Source organism: Lonchura striata, chromosome 15, assembly GCF_046129695.1.
Source record: "Lonchura striata isolate bLonStr1 chromosome 15, bLonStr1.mat, whole genome shotgun sequence".
Classification (NCBI taxonomy): domain Eukaryota; kingdom Metazoa; phylum Chordata; class Aves; order Passeriformes; family Estrildidae; genus Lonchura; species Lonchura striata.
In genome coordinates, this window is record NC_134617.1 from 19244944 (window position 1) to 19251145 (window position 6202).

Sequence of the window (6202 nt, forward strand, 5' to 3'; positions counted from 1 at the left end):
TCAAGCTGGCCATGCACAGCTCTGTGTTTCTCCCAAAACTATCACTGCTGCAGCACCTGGGGTTCCCCAGTGCTGGGCTTTTTATCCCCACTGCATGGAGGATCACATGGCAGGGCAAAGGATGGATCCCATGTGGCATCCAACCTGCCCTGATCCAGGCTGGGCACAGCCTGATGAAGGATGAGCACATCTCGCAGGGATATGGAAACCTCCCCTGACAACCCAGTTCAGGCAGAGCCTGAGCTCTTTTGTGGCTCTGGGCAGGAAGATGCTCAGGATCTCCCAGAGAGGCTCAGCGGGCAGTAGGATTGTGCCTGGATCTCGCTCTGGACATGCCAGTGGCTCAAGTGAGAGCTGTGGGAATGATTTATAATGCACCAAGAGGGGCCACAGTCCTGCAAGGCTCTTACATCAGGAGCAAAGAGCAGCCTGCAGGGTGGGGAAGGCTGGAGCTGTAGCACTGTGTGCTCATCCCTCACCTTAATGGGGAGCTGCCCCCAGAGTTGCTATGTATCACTTTGATGGTTCTCCTGTTGGGTGTATTTTGGAGCAGCTGTTATCTGTGGCTTTTTATGGTGATCCTGTGGAAAGCAGCCATTTACCTGCTGTGATGAACTCAAAACTAATACTAACTCTTCATTCCCTTTGGTTTTATTTGGGGTTTTTTTAGTCTCTTTGTTTGATTGGTTTGCATGGGTTTGTTTGTTTCTAGGTTTTGTCTGTTTTGGTTTGAGTCTTTTGTTTGCTTTTTCATAAGACTCAGGTGAAGTTGGCATAGCCAAAGTCAAGAGAATGTACACCAGGCTTGACTTTCCAGAAATTACTTTTGGCTGGGTTTAACTGCATTCTCCAGGCTCAGGATGACCAGTACATTTGCAGGATTTGCTCTGCAACATCAGCTTGCCCAGACTCTGCTCGGTGATTCACAAATGGAGAAGACAATGGATATTGTGCCAAGCTTCCTTTCAAACAGCCAAAACTGCAACGGCATGAGAGAAAAAAAGAAAAAAACAGAGACTATATTCACCAATTAGAGCAGAAGCAGTGTCCCACCATCTTGCCCTCCACTCTTATTAATTTTGTACATTGAGAGGCAAACCTGGGCCTAAAGCTTCCGTCTCTCAGTTCCTGATGCCATTTGACTCCAGCCTGGACTCCCCCAGATCACACTGCCTGCTTTCCACGTGGGGCTGGGGATGCTCAGCCTGGAAAGAGGAGACCCTGGGGAGGCCTCACTGCAGCTCTGCAGGACTGCAAGGGTGCCACAAGTAAGATTGGGACAGGGTGTTCCACAGGGCCTGTGGCAACAGGACAAGGGGGGACGGCTTTCAGCTGCAGGAGGCTGATTGAAGTTGGATCTGAGGAAGCTGCTCTCTTCCACTGAGGGTGCTGAGGCACTGGCCCAGGCTGTGGATGTTCCATCCTTGGGAACAGGGCTCTGAGCACCATGGTCTGGGGGAACGTTGCTAAGCATGGAACCAAAGGCTCTCTAGCTCAGTGGTCATGTCACAATCCATGTCCCATCTGGAACTGCCAGCAGCCAGCAAGCAGCACAACACGACCGTTGGCCCTGGGCTCAGCACACGCTGCACGCTGCTCCTGCTGCTCCTGTCACCCTTCTTGTTCCTGTCCCCGAGACCTCATCTCATCGGTCTCAAAAGCTGCCTAAGGCCTGGATTGTGTCATCCATCCCTGCAGGATGCTCACATTTGTCCTGAGGAAGGTACGGTGCCATTCCATGGAGGTGGATCCCGCCAGCTGCTTGGGTGTGGACAGGAGTTCTGGGGGCATGGGGTGGGACAGGGACCCCACTCTGAGGTTTTGCTACCTCTGCAGGCTGTTGCAGGTAGAGAAGACAAGATGGAGGTGGACAGACAGACTGATAGAGAGGAGAAGATGGAAGTGGAGGGAGAAAAGAGAGGAGAGGAAGAGATGGAGGTGGACACAATAATGGATACGGAGGAGGAGATGGAGGTGGATGGAGAACAGACTGGAGAGGAAGAGATGGAGGTTGATGAGGATGAGGAGATGGACGTGGAAATGGAAGAGTACACCGAGGAGATGGACATTGATGAGGAAGATGAAGAGGAGGCCATGGTCCTGGGATGAAGAGCAATGCCAGCAGCAGGACAGGCATGTGGTCCCCACAGGCACAGTGGGTTCCCTGCAGCCAGGCTAGGGCGGGATTTGGCTGGTGGTCCCTGCTCAGGCACGTGGTACCCAGTGCCTTGGGTTCTTCTGGCCATGCCCAGCCTGTCCTGTTCTTGCTTTGGGCCACACAAGCCCCATGGCAGTGCCTGGGGCACAGCCCCCAGACCCAGCCAGCCTCAGCTCTGGCAGCAGGGTCCCAGTGTGCCAGCCTGGGGACACACGGAAGAGCCCTCTGTGCCTGACTGGAGTGACCATGGCACCTGCTTTTCTTCCCGGACTGATGGAGATCCTGGACTGAAATGGCACCCTTTTGTACATAGTTTTTAGAGTTTGTTCTTGTTTTTGCCATATAGGTTTTAGGGCTTCGTTTTGTCTTCTGTAAATACATTTCAAATATTGTTGTTAGATATGTTCTTAGGTATATACATTCTATAAATTGTTGTTATTACAAATATTCTTACAAAAGTAAATGTGTTCTGTGTTTTCATTGCTGTTCTTATGTAAATAAACAACCTTGGGTTTTCACACCCCAGTTCTCTTTCCATTTGCTTCCAGCACAGGCAGTATTGGCCAAGTTGTGTTTTCCACTTGCTCCCGGTTCCCAGGGCTGGAGGTTCATGGGGGAGCTGGCACAGCCACCCCAGCAGTGGTTGTCCCACTCAGAGGGTCCCGCTGACAGAGGTCACTGTCTCCTTGCTGTCTCTCTGGACACACTGGGGAGCTGCAGGGGCGAATCCCAGCGTGCCCTGTCCCATGGGATCCCATGTTGGGACTCAATGTCCCAGCCCGGGTGAGCACTGGTTGTGGCCCTGGGCTCAGCATGGCAGGCCTGGTGCTCGCAGCAGTGCAGACTTCAAGCTGGCCATGCACAGCTCCGTGTTTCTCCCAAAACTATCACTGCTGCAGCACCTGGGGTTCCCCAGTGCTGGGCTTTTTATCCCCACTGCATGGAGGATCACATGGCAGGGCAAAGGATGGATCCCATGTGGCATCCAACCTGCCCTGATCCAGGCTGGGCACAGCCTGATGAAGGATGAGCACATCTCGCAGGGATATGGAAACCTCCCCTGACAACCCAGTTCAGGCAGAGCCTGAGCTCTTTTGTGGCTCTGGGCAGGAAGATGCTCAGGATCTCCCAGAGAGGCTCAGCGGGCAGTAGGATTGTGCCTGGATCTCGCTCTGGACATGCCAGTGGCTCAAGTGAGAGCTGTGGGAATGATTTATAATGCACCGAGAGGGGCCACAGTCCTGCAAGGCTCTTACATCAGGAGCAAAGAGCAGCCTGCAGGGTGGGGAAGGCTGGAGCTGTAGCACTGTGTGCTCATCCCTCACCTTAATGGGGAGCTGCCCCCAGAGTTGCTATGTATCACTTTGATGGTTCTCCTGTTGGGTGTATTTTGGAGCAGCTGTTATCTGTGGCTTTTTATGGTGATCCTGTGGAAAGCAGCCATTTACCTGCTGTGATGAACTCAAAACTAATACTAACTCTTCATTCCCTTTGGTTTTATTTGGGGTTTTTTTAGTCTCTTTGTTTGATTGGTTTGCATGGGTTTGTTTGTTTCTAGGTTTTGTCTGTTTTGGTTTGAGTCTTTTGTTTGCTTTTTCATAAGACTCAGGTGAAGTTGGCATAGCCAAAGTCAAGAGAATGTACACCAGGCTTGACTTTCCAGAAATTACTTTTGGCTGGGTTTAACTGCATTCTCCAGGCTCAGGATGACCAGTACATTTGCAGGATTTGCTCTGCAACATCAGCTTGCCCAGACTCTGCTCGGTGATTCACAAATGGAGAAGACAATGGATATTGTGCCAAGCTTCCTTTCAAACAGCCAAAACTGCAACGGCATGAGAGAAAAAAAGAAAAAAACAGAGACTATATTCACCAATTAGAGCAGAAGCAGTGTCCCACCATCTTGCCCTCCACTCTTATTAATTTTGTACATTGAGAGGCAAACCTGGGCCTAAAGCTTCCGTCTCTCAGTTCCTGATGCCATTTGACTCCAGCCTGGACTCCCCCAGATCACACTGCCTGCTTTCCACGTGGGGCTGGGGATGCTCAGCCTGGAAAGAGGAGACCCTGGGGAGGCCTCACTGCAGCTCTGCAGGACTGCAAGGGTGCCACAAGTAAGATTGGGACAGGGTGTTCCACAGGGCCTGTGGCAACAGGACAAGGGGGGACGGCTTTCAGCTGCAGGAGGCTGATTGAAGTTGGATCTGAGGAAGCTGCTCTCTTCCACTGAGGGTGCTGAGGCACTGGCCCAGGCTGTGGATGCTCCATCCTTGGGAACAGGGCTCTGAGCACCATGGTCTGGGGGAACGTTGCTAAGCATGGAACCAAAGGCTCTCTAGCTCAGTGGTCATGTCACAATCCATGTCCCATCTGGAACTGCCAGCAGCCAGCAAGCAGCACAACACGACCGTTGGCCCTGGGCTCAGCACACGCTGCACGCTGCTCCTGCTGCTCCTGTCACCCTTCTTGTTCCTGTCCCCGAGACCTCATCTCATCGGTCGCAAAAGCTGCCTAAGGCCTGGATTGTGTCATCCATCCCTGCAGGATGCTCACATTTGTCCTGAGGAAGGTACGGTGCCATTCCATGGAGGTGGATCCCCCCAGCTGCTTGGGTGTGGACAGGAGTTCTGGGGGCATGGGGTGGGACAGGGACCCCACTCTGAGGTTTTGCTACCTCTGCAGGCTGTTGCAGGTAGAGAAGACAAGATGGAGGTGGACAGACAGACTGATAGAGAGGAGAAGATGGAAGTGGAGGGAGAAAAGAGAGGAGAGGAAGAGATGGAGGTGGACACAATAATGGATACGGAGGAGGAGATGGAGGTGGATGGAGAACAGACTGGAGAGGAAGAAATGGAGGTTGATGAGGATGAGGAGATGGACGTGGAAATGGAAGAGTACACCGAGGAGATGGACATTGATGAGGAAGATGAAGAGGAGGCCATGGTCCTGGGATGAAGAGCAATGCCAGCAGCAGGACAGGCATGTGGTCCCCACAGGCACAGTGGGTTCCCTGCAGCCAGGCTGGGGCGGGATTGGGCTGGGTGGTCCCTGCTCAGGCACGTGGTACCCAGTGCCTTGGGTTCTGCTGGCCATGCCCAGCCTGTCCTGTTCTTGCTTTGGGCCACACAAGCCCCATGGCAGTGCCTGGGGCCCAGCCCCCAGAACCAGCCAGCCTCAGCTCTGGCAGCAGGGTCCCAGTGTGCCAGCCTGGGGACACACGGAAGAGCCCTCTGTGCCTGACTGGAGTGACCATGGCACCTGCTTTTCTTCCCGAAATGATGGAGATCCTGGTCTGAAATGGCACCCGTTTTGTACATAGTTTTTAGAGTTTGTTCTTGTTTTTGCCATATAGGTTTTAGGGCTTCGTTTTGTCTTCTGTAAATACATTTCAAATATTGTTGTTAGATATGTTCTTAGGTATATACATTCTATAAATTGTTGTTATTACAAATATTCTTACAAAAGTAAATGTGTTCTGTGTTTTCATTGCTGTTCTTATGTAAATAAACAACCTTGGGTTTTCACACCCCAGTTCTCTTTCCATTTGCTTCCAGCACAGGCAGTATTGGCCAAGTTGTGTTTTCCACTTGCTCCCGGTTCCCAGGGCTGGAGGTTCATGGGGGAGCTGGCACAGCCACCCCAGCAGTGGTTGTCCCACTCAGAGGGTCCTGCTGACAGAGGTCACTGTCTCCTTGCTGTTTCTCTGGACACACTGGGGAGCTGCAGGGGCGAATCCCAGCGTGCCCTGTCCCATGGGATCCCATGTTGGGACTCAATGTCCCAGCCCGGGTGAGCACTGGTTGTGGCCCTGGGCTCAGCATGGCAGGCCTGGTGCTCGCAGCAGTGCAGACTTCAAGCTGGCCATGCACAGCTCCGTGTTTCTCCCAAAACTATCACTGCTGCAGCACCTGGGGTTCCCCAGTGCTGGGCTTTTTATCCCCACTGCATGGAGGATCACATGGCAGGGCAAAGGATGGATCCCATGTGGCATCCAACCTGCCCTGATCCAGGCTGGGCACAGCCTGATGAGGATGAGCACATCTC